Here is an 18,313-nt window from a genome sequence, read left to right on the forward strand (position 1 = left end):
CAATAGAGAGCACACGCGACACCAGAGATCCCAATGTTTGCAACATGGGCTCTGATACCAAATGTAATGCCCCGCCAGGAAACCCCGAAGGGATAAGCCATAATAACGAGAATAGAGTGCAAAATTTTATTTTATTTTTAAGTTACAACACATAAGATGCAACAAGATACCAAAGATTCAGATTGCAAAGCGGAAGACATCAACTAATCTCCTAAAGAGTTTCCCAACGAGATTACTTAATTTTCACAGTTCACTTAACTCATACAATTAATCCCATAAGCTAATATCTTAGTAACGAGTTAAATCATAATCAGAATAATTCCTTTCAAAAGAGGGAAATAAAAATCACCACAAAGATTCATCCATAAGATCCATTCATCAACCTCATTCAAGCTTTTCAATTTAAAATTACAAACCATACATCTACATTTTCTAATACACTAGGATTTCATCATAACATAAGAGATCTTTCCAAGCATATTAAATTCCTTAACAACAACTGAATATAATTCATTACTCTAAGATGCATTATTCCATATTCCAACTTATTGCATTAGAAGGACGATTTCACACATGCATTACGATAAATCGCTTCTCAACCAATTATGCATTCGATCCACATGGCATTCAAAATAGAACTGAATAAAAGCATCTAAAGTTAATTCCCATTTATCCACTTAACCATTTTAACATAAGCTAAACATACATGATAAAGCTGAATAAAGGAAACATAAGAGAATACACCACATAACACCATAATGATCTCGGAGTTCACCCCTAAAGGGCTACATCTCCGGGTCTGCGCAACTGCAAGACCCCTCTGATAATTAATAAAGTTAAGAGTACAAGAGGTTACACTATACAATCCAGCCATCAAGGCGATACATAAGCAATATACAACGACCACAACGGTCAATAATACATAAACGATCCTTACAAGGAACAGGATCCAGCTGAACATAATCAAGCTAATACAAAGGTCTAGAAGAGCATCCATAAAACTGAGCCATCACCACCCAAGGTCTAACAAGAAACTGACACTCACAAGGGCAGCGACAAAGGACGACTCACACAGGTACTCAAACACAGGACAAAACGACAACACCCTAGCAAACGTAGGGACAAGTGTCATCACACAACCTGGTATGGATACCTTGGCAAGTCTTCATAGGTCCCGGCCCATACACTGGTAAACCTGGCAACCTAATCCGAACTTCCGGCCCATCCAAGCCTCATGTGGACCCACACATCCTCTCGTGAAGACAAGGAAGGTGGTTTGCCATTTCAAACCTTCTCACAGCATGTCGAGTCTATGCTAGCACTCGTCCCATGTGTGAGGCACATTATCTTATTTATAAATTATTTTCTATTCTACTTAGGTTATCACTTATTAGACTCACTTTCGACGGGTTACCCAGCAACCACTTTGGGCGCGGCCCCCAATCGAAAGCCACTTTCCCATACGACACTAGACTAAACTCAGACGAACTCAAAACCAAGGAATACACATGGTCAGACGAACGGAGTTCAAGAAGGAGAAACAATCATCTGGTCAAATACGACTCAAGGATGAACACTTACTGACGGTACTCTAACTAGAGACCTGACAACTAAGGTCAACCAGGAATCATTATTCGACTCACTCAAAGAGGATATGGTTAAAATGACACTACCACAATACAATCGTCAACTCGAAATCGAGGACTGAAACAGGAACACCAAATCATCCATACGACAGGGTCCTTTTAAACAAAGCAAAACATGCCATTTCATAATTAAAGCGAATACAGTAATTAAACTCGCAAGACAACAATCAGAAAAGACAATATTCCTCAAATTGATTTAAACATTACAAGGCGATCAAGTTTTCTACAAGATCCAAATCAGATTACAGTTATCTACCTCAACTGGGGATAAGTTGTTCTTGGTTTTCTAACTCCTAAGGTTCAAGCATTGAACAGGCGAATAAGCCATAATGAGTTTTTAAACCATTTCATAATAATAAAATTCAGACAACCTATTAATTATAAAAAGAGCGTCTAAAAGAAGATAATCGTTTCCAAAAGCATATCGTTAAAATTTCTAATGCCCAATTGCTAATATTTCACTACTTACAATTACTCAAATGATATGTTCTACAATAAAAATTTTAACATCATCAATCAGAATGATATCACTGATGTTCAGTTGCGAAAATTCACAGTTTTAGAATTTAATTAAAAGGAGGCATCAATCACGAAAAGAAGTTGAATAATGCTTAATCCCTAAACTCCATTTTAAAATTACTCAATACCAATCTAACATTTATCATTTCTATGCCCCTTAATCAAATTACGCAACTAATTATACTTAACATTAAAACAACTCTCATTTAAATGATATAAATATCATATGTTTTTCTTTTTTTTAATACTAAAAATTACATTGAAAACGCATTTAAAACATCGTTTAAAACAAACTACGTTTAAACAAAAAAAAAGCATTTAAATAAAACTAAGTTCTACAACCAAGAAGCACGTGTTTGAAAACGCGGCTAGGGTTAGGGCTTCGCGCAGGGGAGCCAGTGGGCGGCGCCACTGCGGTGCCCGCAGGCTCCGCGGCGCCCTGCGGCCACCGCGGACCTGCGGCCACCGCAGTGCCGCGGCCCAAGCCTTTAGCACCAGCGAGCGGGGGAGTTAACAGTGGGAGCGAGTGGTAGAAAGGGGAGATGTGCGGGGGGAGGGGAGGAGGAGCGGGGGAGCTCCGCTCCCCGCCCTCCAACCCCAAACAATGGTTTTCTTTTTTTAAAACAAAACTCCAAACAACCAGTTCGCCCCAAAACAATAAAACGCACAGTCCATAAAAACCAATACGTTTTAAATTTTAATTCGAACACACAGTTCGGTTTACATTCCCAGAATGAAATTTGATAAAAACGAACTTGATTAAAATGCCCAGGTTCGTTCCCCATTTAAAAATAACAACGCACAGTTCGTAAAAAAGAACAAAATACATTTATAATTTCGTTGAACACACAGTTCGATGATAAATTAAATGTTCTCATTTTCCATAAAAACACAGCTCGAACTATTAAAAAAACAAAACGCCCAAAAGCAAGGAGGAATTAACAATACCTCAACAACACTTCCAGCCAAGCTGGTTAATTACTAAATCACTCAAAAGCATGGCATTCAATGGAGAAATCCAAAGCCACGATAAAACCCCCGATTCCATTTCAAACAAGAACTAAAAATGAGAGTTGGATCCTACCTGATCTCGCGTTCCTGGCAAGATCGGCTGAAGAATCCCAATCTCAGCTGCCAAGCCTCCAATTTTTCCATCTCCAATCCAAAAACTTCTCCAAAAATGTCCCCCCTTCCATTTTTCCCCAAATTTGGGTTAAATGGAAGAGTTGACCCAAAAATTTCTATTTTTGGAATAAAAATCTTTATTTACAAATAATTCACAAATTCATCCTTTCTAACTTATCACAACAATTTAACTTGCTTTCCAAACCAAAAATCGATTTCTTTCATTTAATCAAATTTAACCTTTCAGATTATAAACGCCAACAGAAATACCATTAACTCTATGGTGATACAATATGAAACTTCCTTTTCAACATCATAAACAAAATGTATTAAATATTCGAAAACAGACATTAATTCAAATTTACTTCCAATTTAAAATAGGCAATTCATTAACAACGAAAATCACATAACGGAAACCAGAATAATCTAATCCTTTAATCATCAATGCACAAACGCATATTTAATCAAGACAATTACTAAAGACTAAATAATCAATTTAATCATGCACACCAAGCACGCAAAATGAGAAGGTCAACCAAATAGATGACTCGCAAACCCAAACAAAAAGGGATTACCGACGACGACTGGCGATGCTCACTAGAGCACGACTAAGGTCAACTAGGGTCTTACGACCACCTAATCCGACTCTAAGGATTAAAAAGGGTACACTCAAACCTGCACATCCAGGTGAAGACGCACCTCGCACTCATGCGGCATTGTACCTGAAAAATCCTGCAACCAAGAGTCATACATGCATACATATATAAAATTTACTGAAAGCGTTAGCTCGATGTTAATACCACGAAATAGGTACACTAACAACTTGCATACAACTAGTGTGAGAACCACATCAATAGCTATGCGTTAAATCAAACATCTGATTGTAACATCATATTACGATTAACCAATCAAGATCCATAATCATGGTCACCCCTATTCTTGTCCCTACTACAAAGAAGCCTCGACTGAAATACAAATGATTTACAAACAATGCGATGGATACATATCCAAAGGGTGCATTCATGACAGTTCCAACAGATTTAAGTGGAGAAGAGAAAATGAGTATTAAAGATATTCATGAATAATATTAGCAGATCCAGAAGCAAATAGATAAATCCGAGAAAATATTTTAATAATTGAGAGAGTGTGTATTGGATTAAGGAAAAAACAAGTTTTGATGGGACCCCAGAACCCTTTACAAAATGATTCTAAGAGGAATAGAATCAGAGATTAACATCCAGACCAAAATGGGTTGCATGGATAAGCATAAGAAACAACATCCAAAGAGACAACAAAAGCCCAGTCGGGCACAAAAAGACAATAAGGAGACCAAACCTAGATACAGATAGAACCAACAATCGAAAAACAACATAGACCTAGTTACATAAGGCTTTTGAGGGTCTCAGTGACCTCAGCCTCAAGGACATTCATTGTATCAGCAATAGTCTTCATAGCTTTGTAATCCACATTCTGAATAGCCACCTTTTTCTTCATATTCCCACGGGTCCTTTTGCAGGGTCCTTCTCCACCCTGAGCCACCTCAGCATCATCCCCAATAATTGAGAGTTTGTTAGTGTATAGTTAGCACACGTCACTAGAATAATTTAGGATGCTTAGAATTTTATGAAGACTATTCAGATAACAACTATACTTATGGGGGTACAGAAATCATATAATACTATTGCAAATACACATCAATCAACTGTAGGTGATGAAAAAGAAATGGGAGGATAAATTCAATTTTCTTCAAGACATGTACAAGAATATACTTTTTCTAAAGGTAGGTTGTCTTGAGGACAAGTCCAAGTTTTGAAGAGGGGATGATGTTGGCAAAAAATAAGGCACATATAGATTTGGAGAATTTATCACATCTTATTGTAAGAGGACTCTCGAATGTGAGATTTGGACTATAGAGCATAGTCTAGGGATGTTATCTAAGGGTCATGTCCCCTATTGTATTTATAAGTGTAATGTTGTGATTTGGAAATTAGGGTTTCACTGGTTAGGATAGTAAGACCACTAATCTCACAAGATCAACAATACATTAAAAGGGTGGATTGAATCCACTAGATCTAGCCACAATTCAATTAGGAAAAGGATTGAGATGTTGATTCGATTACTTGTTTTGTTGTTTTCCTCTATTAGAATCAAAATTGGATTTGGGCAATAGATGATTGGAGTAGAACAATAATAATAGGATGTTATAGATTCCACACAAAGCCACAAACAAAGATCTACGAAAGAAAATTAAATTAGAACTTGTAGCTAAAAATTTGGGCCAAATTATCAAGACCAAGGTGCTACGTTGCCCTGGTCCTGTAACTGTTGGCAAGAGACATTGTTCCGGTGAAGATTGGTGTGTGATTAATGCTTAGGAGTTGTCATTGATGGCAACTCAGTTTGCAAATCACATTCATGGCAACTCAATTTGCATGATTAATTCTTAGGAGTTGTCATTGATGGCAACTCAATTTGTGTGATTAGTGTTGGTACCAACCGCTCTTATGTGGTTGGATGTATTATTATATCATACGCAAAGCTTATCATAGTATCACTTCGTTTGGTGTTTAAAATGAACCTAGTGTTAGATGTGAATGTTTCTACTTGTGTAATGTTATCACTATTGCATTATGGTCCAAATTCTTAGATATTATTTAGAGCATTGCATAGGTAGCAATGTTAGGGAACCTGCGAGAGGACTGAGTTTGGGTGAATGTGTTATCTTCCACATGTGCAATTGTTATATTTAATTTCATGAGTTAGTAATGTGATGTGATTTGTTTTAAGAAAATTATTGCTATGTTTATTTGGTCGGTTAGTTGTTGTCCTCTAGGGTTCCTTAGCAGAATGTTAGATAAAAGTCAATAAAGAGAACCATTTTGTGAGGAAAAAAATAGAAAAATATTTTATGAATATAACAATTTTATAGGTTTTAGAAGATTTACCTAAAAAATTGTCAAAGAGACCACATTTGTGAAGAAAACTATTGGAGACAAAATATGAAAAGAAATTAACTAAAATTCATACACATGTTACCAAGCCCTAAACATGAGATTTCACTTTAGTGGGAGCAATCTTTGGCTCTCATACTCTTCAAAACAAGAAGTAACAAATAATTTAATATGTTGTGTTGTACATTTATAGTAGAGTGAAAGCAATTACAATAACAACTATATGTTGCAATTTTTGTATTGAATAAAGCTAAAAAGCTACAATAGGAAAAAATAGGAGTCCAACAAAAGAACTACACAGAAAAATGAGAAGTTATCCAAATAATTATAATGAACATCCCCACAAGCATCAATACAACTATCAACAATACAACATTAACAATGTGTCACAACCCTCCTTTATCACTTTTGGATTTAAAATACAAACTCTATTATATTTTTGGATAAGCTATTTAAATGATTGAATGAATATTATAAAAGGATAAAATAATAAAACACACACACACACACATGGAAAATATACATTTTTCTTATTTATTTATTTATTTTTCCACATCCAATTATGGCACATGTTGTAGGAAGAATAAGAAGCTTCTAGAGGATTCTCCACCACCTTGCATGTAACTCCTCCCACTAAGTCTAATCAATTTGCATGAAGTCCAAAATTGGGAAAGAATCTCTTTTTTTAATTAAATTTTCAAATAGTGGAATGGAGTGAATTCTCTTATAAAATTATATGCAAGTTTCAAGAAGGGAGTTGATTATGTTTTGAAGAAAATTTCCCAAGTTTAGAAGTGGGATTCTCTTTGTTAGTTTCATTTTTGTTGCAGGAATTTTTAAGTTGTTGTTGAAGGGTTTCTCTCAAAGTTGCAAGGAAGGATCAAAGGATAGCTAGAGGATTCAACTTCGAGCTTCAGTAAACTAGGTTCTCTCCTTTTATCATATGAGGAATTTGTATTATCAAAACTATAGTTCTAGATTCTTTGGTTGAATATAGTATTCTGAAGAAATCATTTCCCAATTTCTAGATAGGAAGAAAAATCTTTTTTTTTTTGTTTTCTTTAAGGAAATGCAGTGATATAATTCCTTCTCTTTTTTAATACAAATGCAGATTTCTCTTGCATATCTTATTTAATATATTTAAAAGGTAGAAAATCAGATTTTTGCTTTTCTGTTTTTCTTAGATGATATTGAATATAAAAATAAATAAATCTCTCTCTTTGTGAATGAATAAATAAAATCTCTCTATGAATATTAGTTAAATAAAATCTCTCTTTGTGAAATGAGTTGAATCTTTGTGAATATTTTGGATAAATCTCTCTAGGAGTATTAATTGAATCCTTGTGAATATTTTTGGATAAATCTCTTTGGGAGTATTAATTGAATCTTTGTGAATATTGTTGAATAAATCTATCTGGGAGTATTATTTGAATCTTTGTGAATATTGTTGAATAAATCTCTCTGTAGTTGAATAAAAATCTCCCTGTGAATGTTGGTTGAATAAAAATCTCTTTGTTTCCTGTGTTATCTCCTCCCTATGTATTAATTCTTAAACTTGATTATTTTACATTAACTTTCTTTTTTTTACACTTATATTTGTTCATAATTGCTCTCTTATGCTACCAAATAAACTAAGTAACCAATATATATATCATACTTCGCAAATAATTTTAAAAGAAAAAAAAAACCTTAACAAAAAAAAATATGTATTAAACTTGCATTGTTATCAAGAAAGATTATCACGGTGACCAGTGCATGGGGAGGCGGAGGCGTACAGGGGCGGCGGCTATTGTAACCGCCGGAGGGGACAGTGGTACCCCCCACTACCCTGCGGTCACTGTCACGACAGTGGCCGCAGGGGAGTGGAGGGGACCATGGTGTCCCCTCAACCCTGCAGGCCTACGCATGTAGGACCGCAGGGGTGATGGGACCCACGGTCCCAACTCCCCCCTTAATTTGCTATTAAAACAAATAAACAAAAAAAGATTTCGCTTATTTTATTTTGTGAATAGTTTTTTTATATATATTCTTTTTAATGTGCAAATTAGAATTTCTAGTAAATACTTTGGGGTAAAATTTCAAGTTAATTGATAATAATTATTTTGTTTAAATTTTAAGTTAATTTAAGAAATGCTAATTCTTTTCTTAGTATAAATTTAAAAAAATAATAATAATTAGGGATTATTGTGTAGTGAGTTCATGATTAAATTTTATATTCGTAAATTATATTATATCAAATTCTTTTTAAAGTTATTCATTCCATTTAAGATCCATTGGGCACTTAGTTGGCATTAAGCAAATAATTTACATTAATATGATTTGAATCAAATGCCTAAATTTAATCGCTATTTTTGGATTTGCTAAATCATGCAAGTTGCACTACTCTTATAACATGCAAATTACTTATAGATTAATTTCATTTATTGACGTTTCATTGCATGCAAATTACTTATAGATTAATTACATTTATTGACATTTCATAGCATGCAAATTACTTATGGATTAATTACATTTAATGATGTTTTCATGCAAGTACACATGTAATTATTAATATGCAAGTTTCATGATGGTCATTGTTATGCAAGTTATATTTCAAATAGTTATTTCAATTAATTAAATTTTACACGTTCAATTAGTAGTTGTTTTCAAGTATGATGTTTTCATAGCTTGTAGTTAGAAAACTAATAAAGGAAGATGAAAACTAGAACATAGTAGCGTTCGATATATATGGTGCCTTTGGGTCACGCTTACGGGTAATGTCGTCGTGTTGAACTACTGCACCTAACGCCTAATAAAGCTACATCAACGACGTTTGTGGCATCATCCCTATAAATCGTCGGGGAGTAATAAGGGACACTTGGAAGTTAAAATCCAAGGGGCGGGTAATCCCCCTTGGATTGATAACCTAATAAGATAATTTTTAAATGATTTCACATCCGTTGAGATAAACCATAGTAAAACCCCTTTAGGGTTGGTTAAGTAAAATGCTTTTATGATATTGATTTTAAAGAGATATTGGTGATTGACGATTTGGTCAAGGGTGATGCTCATGATAGGTGTTAGGATGTAGTTGTTAGGCCACAAACAATAGGCCATCTTGAGCCTTTGTTTAAGTGCTACCGCCATGGGTAGCAACCGCAAAGAAACTATCTAGGATATTGACCCTAGAAAGGGTTGCGTACCCACTAATCAGTTTACATCAAACCATAGAGTAGAAAATAAAACTACATACTTTACGCCTTGATCCCGTGCCGAAGCGGGTATGCAGGCAGTCTTGGGATGGAGTTGTCCCTCGTACTCAGGCGTTCGTGGGTGGGGTCTAGGCTTGGTATAGAAGGATTGAATAGAATCGTATTTAGAAAGATAAGATAATTAAAATTGGAAAACGGTAATTCAATGCATACTCGGAAGGAATCCCATATGGATTCGCTTGACTTCCCAAGGCCTTAAGCCAAATTCTGAGGCGGAATTCAAGCTTGTATTATGTTATTCAATTACTCCTAAGGACAGCGACCTCGGTGCACTTCTGTTAGAAGAGTGTAGTACTTAGTGAGTGGCTCAAGACCCGAATGGTCCCGATGAGTCTAAGTCTCTGGCCAGAGCACCCCCTATCCCGATTTGATAGATGCCTACCCCGCATGGGTAGATGCCTATCCCGATTTGGATAGATGCCTAGCCCGTATGGGTAGATGCCTATCCCATATTGGATAAATGAAATCTTATGTCCCGTATGGACAAGTGCCTAACCCGTATGGTTAGATGCTCATCCCAGATGGATGAATGCCTAATCCAAATGGATGGATGCCTAGAGTATGCGGTTGAATCAAACACAAATGATTAAATTTAACAAAAAAAAAAAGAATGGTCAAATTTTGTTGGGTTAAATATGGTGGGTTATTACACAATGAGTTACACTAAGAGTTTTGATTAAGACCTCTAAACAAGGGATTAAAAACATCATTCACAATTGATCAGGAGGAAGAAAGTCCTAAAATTCCAACCAGTAATAAACAAGATGATGCATTAGCAAAATTTTGAAATATTGTTGTTGAACAAACTTATACTTTAAATTTGAATAAACTTTGGATTTGTTTAGCATGTCAAATGTCTCCTTCATAGAGCTACAAAAATTAGTGTTTGATTTCTTCCAAACACTTGTTGTATTTAACATCTTGTTTGTGCCCTCCTTCACTTGAGAACATTAAGAGATAAATATTAGTTCATGATGTTAGAATAAACTTTAGTATTTCAACTTCTAATTTTAATGTGAATATAAAAAACTCCTAAAAATCTACATTTTTATGTATGAAGCAAAACAGTCTAACACGTAGTATCAACAACCACATTTTTATGAAGTTCAAACCAAAAATAGCTTAGTTTCCACACAACACATGATAAACAGTAGGGAAATGACTAAATAATGTTTCATTTTTTGGTGCCATTGTAGACCCAATAAAATGTTTTAATCTTTCATTATAGTGATAATAAGGACATTTGGTTGATTGAATCTTCAAATATTTTAATCTATCCCTTATAGGAAACTAGTAATGCAAGATTTTCCGAGTCATAATTTATGTATTTACCTCTGCCTTAAACCTCCAATGTTGAGCACTCAAATTCTTCCTTTTCTTTTCTTGAAATCTATATAACTTCATTTTATGTTAAGTCATGGATTTAATTTCATATTTGAAAGGACTTTTAGATAGATCTTCTTCAAGGATCAACAAACAAATTGGTATCTATCAAGCCACAAACAGTATTTGAAGAAATCACATTGTAAAGGCATGCAAAGTTTCATAAGGAGTTCCATAGGAACTACTGATTTCACAAGAAAAAAAAGCAAGCCTCTTTGACTTGTAATTTAAAGAGTTTTTGGAGTCTTGCTAGATGACACAATTGAGGGAATTGAAGTCCCAAATATTGCCAAATTGTTTCACGCCTTTTTAATTAGATAGTTAGTGTTTAGGAAAGGTGAAAGCAAGTGACTACTCATGATATTGAACAAGCCTATTCCACCAAATAGAAGAAGTTAGAAAACTGTAATAACCCACCTTAATTAACCCAACAAAATTGACCATTCTTTTTTTTTTTGTTTAATTTAATCATTGTGTTTGATTCAATTGCATACTCTGGGCATCCATCCATTTGGATTAGGCATGCATCCATCTGGGATGAGCATCTAACCATATGGATTAGGCATCTGTCCATACGGGACATAAGATTTCATCTATCCAATACGGGATAGGCATCTACCCATAGGGGGTAGGCATTGGTCCATACGGGACATAAGATTTCGTCTATCCAATACGGGATAGGCATCTACCCATATGGGGTAGGCATCAGTCCATACGGGACATAAGATTTCATCTATCCAATACGGGATAGGCATCTACCCATACGGGGTAGGCATCTATCCAATCGGGATAGGAGGTGCTCTGGCCAGAGACTTAGACTCATCGGGACCATTCGGGTCCTGAGCCACTCACTAAGTACTACACTCTTCTAACAGAAGTGCACCGAGGTTGCCATCCTTAGGAGTAATTAAATATCATAATACAAGCTTGAATTCCGACTCGAAATTTGGCTTAAAGCCTCGGGAAGTCAAGCGAATCCATACGGGATTCCTTCCAAGTATGCATTGAATTACTTTTTCCAATTTAATTATCCTATCTTTCAAAATAGGATTCTTACTCAATCTTTCTTTTACCAAGCCTAGACCCCACCCACGAACGCCTGAATACAAGAGACTACTCCGTCCCAAGACTGCCTACATACCCGCTTCGGCACGGGATCAAGGCGTAAAGTATGTAGTTCTATTTTCTAATCTATGGTTTGATGTAAACTAATTAGTGGGTACGCAACCCTTTCTAGGGTCAATGTCCCAGACAGTTTCTATGCGGTTGCTACCCACGATAGTAGCGCTTAAGCAAAGGCTCAAGATGGCCTATTGCTTGTGGCCTAAAACAACTAGATACTAATTCTTATCATGAGCATCACCCTTGACGAATTGTTAATCGACAATAATTCTTCGAGAATAAATCAATTTTATAAAAGCATTTCACTCATCATCCCTATCGAGGTTTACTATAGTTTAACTCAGCGGATGAAAGATCACTTTAGAATTATCTTATTAAATTACCGATCCAAGGGGGATTACCCGACCCTTGGATTTTAACTTCCAAGTGTCCCTTATTACTCCCCGACAATTTATAGGGACGATGCCACAAACATCATTGATGTAGCTTTATTAGGCATTAAGTGCAGTAGTTCAACACGATGGCATTACCCGTAAGCGTGACCCAGAGGCACTGTATATACCGAACGCTACTTGGTTATGGTTTTCCAACTTCCTTTATTTAATTTTTCTAACTTATGATAAACATCATGCTTGGAAAATAATTATGAATTGAACGCGTATATTTAGACATTGCAAGGCTCAATTAATTGAAATAACTACTTGATGAATGACATGGAATAAAAACCATAACTAAAATTATTTATTATTCAAAACTTGAATATAACTTGCATAATAATGATAGTTAGGTAACTTGTATAATAACAATTAAACGTGTAATTTCCATGAAGATGGGAACACCAATAATTGAAATCAATGTAAAGACATTTGCATGAGGTGAAGGTAGCGTAAGTTATATGCGAGAATATCACTTATAAAGCCACTAATCCCAAAATAGAATTTAGCTTCAAATCATTTAATAGGGATCAATTGCTAAGTGGATCAAAAAAATCTAATTATAAAATTTGGTATAATTTAATTACAATTTATAAATTGCTAAAACTAATTATAAATTTTTTTAAAAATAATCTAAGTTTAAAATTTTAATAAACTAAAATTATATATAAAAAGGAATTTAATTAACTAAAATTTTATACATATATAAAAAAAATCTAACAAATATCATTTGCCATAATTTAAGATTTGATTGGCATTAATAAAGGGGTCAAGTGGGAGTGGGACCCCACGGGTCCCCTCCACTACCCTGCGGCCACTGCCATAGCAGTGACCGCAAGCTAGTGGAGGGTACTGTTATGGTACCACTCCCCCTGCGGAGTATTAACTCCGCCTGCGAGCCCGATAGCCCGTACAACATGCTGGGTACCGTGCACCCAAACAATAAGGAAATTTACTTTGCGCAAAAATTTATAAATACTATATTTATTTGTATATATATATATATATATATATATTGAAGAGGGGAAAATAGATTTGAAAGGTAAACGGATCAAAACATAACGAAATAAACATGCAGAATGCTAAAATATCATTAAAAGACCATTTCACCTTGCTATTTTACCTTCTCCTTCAGATTGAGCTTGATGAAGTGAAGGCGCCCCTTGATAATGCTCCACTTGATGTGCTCCTTTGATTGCTAGATGTGGATGGCTCTCCAATATTGTGCACAAATGATTGGGATGAATGATAAGGATGAGATGATCAAGTTGCCAAGATGATTTCCTGGGCTCAAAAGGGCAGCATAAGCTTACTGGATTTCAAGATGTTCAAATGAAGGAATGGAACCCTATTTTATAGGAAGACGAGAGGAAAACGGATGGCTAGGATGAATTCAAGATGAAGGGATAAGATTTACTTGTGAGGTCACACAATGTCCAAGAGAGGGTGTGGAGACCAAGAAATATGCCTTAAAGGCATTTCGTATCTCCACACTCTACAAGATGCATTGGAGGAATTAAAAATTCTCCAAAAATGGATATTATGGGGATTAGAAGAGTAAAAAGGAATTAAAAATTCCTTGGGAGAGGGAAATGCCTAGAGGAATGTGAGATTTCGAAAATCTTACATTCATCTAGAAAAAGAGCATTTAAAGCTAGTGGTTGGATGAAAGGACAAAGAGTTGACTTTGTGGCTAATCATGATGATTAGCCATTAACGACTCATTAGGAGAGGAATTAGAGGAAATGTTAGGTGGGATTTATATTTGTAGGAGAATTTGACTAGGAGAGAGAATGAGTGGAGGGAATAAAAAATTAGAAGAATAATGTTAAGTGAGTTTAGGGAGTTTCTAGAAGAATTTATTAGGTTAATGATGAATTAAGAAGATGATTTGTAGGAATCATGTAGGTTAACTAATTAATTGAAATTAATTAGCTAAGAGGAAGATTTGTGAGGATTTGATTTTTTAGAAGAATAAAGAAAGGGATTGATTTATTAAATAAATCAATCATATGCTATAGTGACAATATTAATTATATTTAATTAATATTGAGAAGAATTTTAATTAACATAATTAATTAATTAATTATGTGAGGAATTAAAAATAATTAAAATAATTATTTTTAAGTGTCTACATTTTGCCCCTCTTTGAAGCGAGGTGTGATGATGCATTGATTTAAAGAATAATCTTGTTTTGATGTTGATATTGGTTTGATAGGATGCCCCGGCTCTTGATTTATAGATTACGGTATGGTGATGCCCCCTCGGGAGATCAATTGAGGTATTTGATCTTTGGAGTTTTGCGAAATTGATATCCCAATAGATTTGATTTGATTCGATTGATAAGATCTAGATTCAGTCTGGTTTCAAGAAGAATTCATCCTGTATAAGACAAAGATGATCAAAGTGTCTGGTTTCAGGAAGGATTCATCCTGTATAAGACATGATTGATCACAACGTCTGGTTTCAGAAAGGATTCATCCCGTATAAGACATGATAAGAGCGTTTGGTTTCAGGAAGGATTCATCCTGTATAAGACATGATTGATCACAACGTCTGGTTTCAGAAAGGATTCATCCCGTATAAGACATGATAAGAGCGTTTGGTTTCAGGAAGGATTCATCCTGTATAAGACATGATTGATCACAACGTCTGGTTTCAGGAAGGATTCATCCTGTATAAGACATGATCGATCACAACGAACATCTAGTTTCAGGAAGGATTCATCCTGTATAAGACATGATTAGATCACAACGTCTGGTTTCATCAAGGATTCATCATGTATAAGACATGATCAAATCACAACGTTTGGTTTCAAGAAGGATACATCCTATATAAGACATGATCGATCACAACGTCTGGTTTCAGGAAGGATTCATCCTGTATAAGACATGATCAGATCACAATGTCTAGTTTCAAGAAGGATTCATCCTGTATAAGAAATGATCAGAATCAGAATTGATTATGTGAGGAAAAAAAAGAAAAATAGAGGAAGAAAAATTAGGGTGGAAGGGATAAATGAGGAAGATATATGAAGTAGTCATGAGGTATTTGGAAAGAAGAATAAGAGATGCGAGACTGCGGAGGAAAATGGGGGCAAATGAGAACTCCATGGGATTATTGAGTTTAGGATTTGATGGAATGATGGTGAGATTTTGTGCACAACAAATGTGGAGAGCCAACCTAGTTTGATGTTGCCTTGAGTGACTTGCACCATTGATTATAGAAATCAGAATGCCATGAGAAACCCAGGGCGTGGACTGACTCTGCAGACAAACGGGAATTTCTTGTACACAACAATGCAAGTGTTAAGAAACACTAATACAAAGTTGTGGGTTCGTGCAAGGAAACCCTCAAACACACCGATACCTCTTGTACACGAGAAGGTAAGTGTTGATAAACACTAGTACCAGGTCGCCAGTTTATACAAGAAGGATCCAAAACATGCCATACTATGAAATATGCCCCAGTATGCACCTATCATAACATACCTAGATATGGAAGAACCCAAGCAGTCGTAAATAGTGGCAGTCGTAGGGAAAAAGATGCAAGCCTATATGAAAAGATCTAACAAAATCTAACAAGTCTCTTCCTTGCGACCAAATGATACCTCTTGCCAAGAGTAGAACTAGGATGGACTTGGGATTGTTTCTCAAGACTTCTTGAAGCTTATACAGAGGCATAAAAGCTCAGTTTCACTTGGACATTTCTTGTTCATGACTTAGGCGAAGACTCATCATCATACGCATGTTTTATTGGGAGGCAGGAAAAGAAGGAATGTTGTGCATGGGTGGGCTGGATGGCAGATGATTTGTAGTATCGACATGATAGACAATGGATCCAGTTATTTACCTTGGCACCTGCACAGAGGTTTTCACCAAGATACTTGCCCATAGCGCCATGAATTGTTTTTCTTTCTTTTTCTGATTTTTTCTTTTTTTTCTTAATTTTTTTGTATCTTAAGGTGCCTGTTTGCCAGGTTTGCACCAAAGTGACAATTTTTTTAGGATCTTTTTTTTTTTCATTTTTTTTTTTTGACAATTTAAGACTTTCTAAGGACAAAGCATAAAACCTTTTGAGGTGCATGATATTCATTGGATCATCCAAAGGATCGCCTTCGGGAGTAGCCAACTGATAAGCTCCTGATCCATATTTCACTATGATTACATATTATCCAAGCCAATTAGGCTCGAACTTGCCTTTCTTTTCTCTTTCTTGTAGATTTTTCTGATTCTCCATGAGGACAAGATCACCAACTTGGAATTCTCGGGTTCTGACTTTTTTATGATAACTCATGCGCAGACGGTTTTGATATACCCAGAGATGATTCAAGGCCATGAGGCGCCTTTCATCTAACAATTCTAGCTCTTGTAAGCGGACAATTCTGTATTCTTCCTCTGGTAGGATGTTTTGCAGTGATAGCCTTAGAGAGGGGATCTTGATCTCAAGGGGAAGGATAGCTTCAGAACCAAATCCTAGGGAATAAGGAGTGGCACCTGTAGGGGTGCGGATGGAGGTGCGGTAGGCCCACAATGCAGGATGGATTTGGAGGTGCCAATCACGGCCCGCTTCATTGACTGTCTTTTTGAGAATTTTTATTAGGGTTTTATTAGAAGCCTCAGCTTGGCCATTGCCTTGGGGATAATATGGAGTGGAGAAGCGGTGTTGGATGTTGAATTTTTGGCAGAGTTCTTTGACATCCTGGTTTTTAAATTGTTTACCATTATCTGTGATGATAACTTTTGGGATGCCATATCGGCAGATTAGGTAGTTCAGGATCAATTTGGATATTTGCTTGCCAGTGGTGAAAGTAAGAGGGATAGCCTCTACCCACTTGGTGAAGTATTTGGTGGTGGTGATAATGAATTTATGTCCGTTGGAAGATGAAGGGTGGATTTTCCCAATGAGATCGAGCCCCCACTGCGAGAAGGGCCATGGTGTAATGAATGGCTGCAATTATTGTGACGGTGCATGAATCTTGTCACCATGCTGCTGGAAAGGGATGCATTTCTTCACATAGTTGTATGCATCTTCTTCCATTTTAGGCCAATAGTATCCTATTCTCAAAATTTTTTAGCCAATGTGAGTCCACTTAAGTGTGCCCCACAGATGCCCTCATGTACTTCGCGTAATGCCCATTCAGCTTCTTGTTTATCTAAACACCTTAGGAGGGAACCATCAAAATGCCTTCTAAACAAGGTGTCTGCAAGGATGGTGTAATGGGCACATCGGCGGATGAAAGTTTGTTGTTGGGTTCTGGTGAGATGTGGGGGAATGGTGTTGTCTTTGAGGAAAGCAAAGGTTTCTTGATACCAAGGGGACTCGGGACCAACGAGAACACACACCATTTTAGACTTTGGTAGGTCGTATGCCGGTATAAATGATTGCTCGACCAAGAACTCACACTTCTGACTGTGTGCTGGCATTTGAAGGAGGGAGCCAATGGTGGCCATTGCATCTGCAGCCCTGTTGTTTGTTCGTGGGATTTGATCAAACTTGATTGCCGTGAAATGTTGCTTAAGATCTCCAACCATGGTACGGTAGGGAAGGAGTTTATCATCTTTTGTCTAGTATTCATCATTGACTTGTTTTATGACGAGCTGGGAATCGCCATAGACTTGTAATTCCTTTATTTTCCAGTGGATAGCCAAGCGTAAACCTGTGATGAGGGCCTCGTATTCTGCTATGTTATTAGTACATGCAAAGGCTATCTTGTATGATTTGGGGATGCCATCTCCTTGAGGTGTGAACAATATTATTCCTGCCCCCGATCCATTTTAAGTGTAGGAGCCATCAAAATACAATTTCCATGTGGAGGATGTGGTAACAGTCATAATGAACTCATCTGGTAATTCTATGAGAAGAGGATGGTCGCCTGGAAG

This window comes from Cryptomeria japonica, chromosome 3 (assembly GCF_030272615.1).
Source record: "Cryptomeria japonica chromosome 3, Sugi_1.0, whole genome shotgun sequence".
Taxonomy (NCBI): domain Eukaryota; kingdom Viridiplantae; phylum Streptophyta; class Pinopsida; order Cupressales; family Cupressaceae; genus Cryptomeria; species Cryptomeria japonica.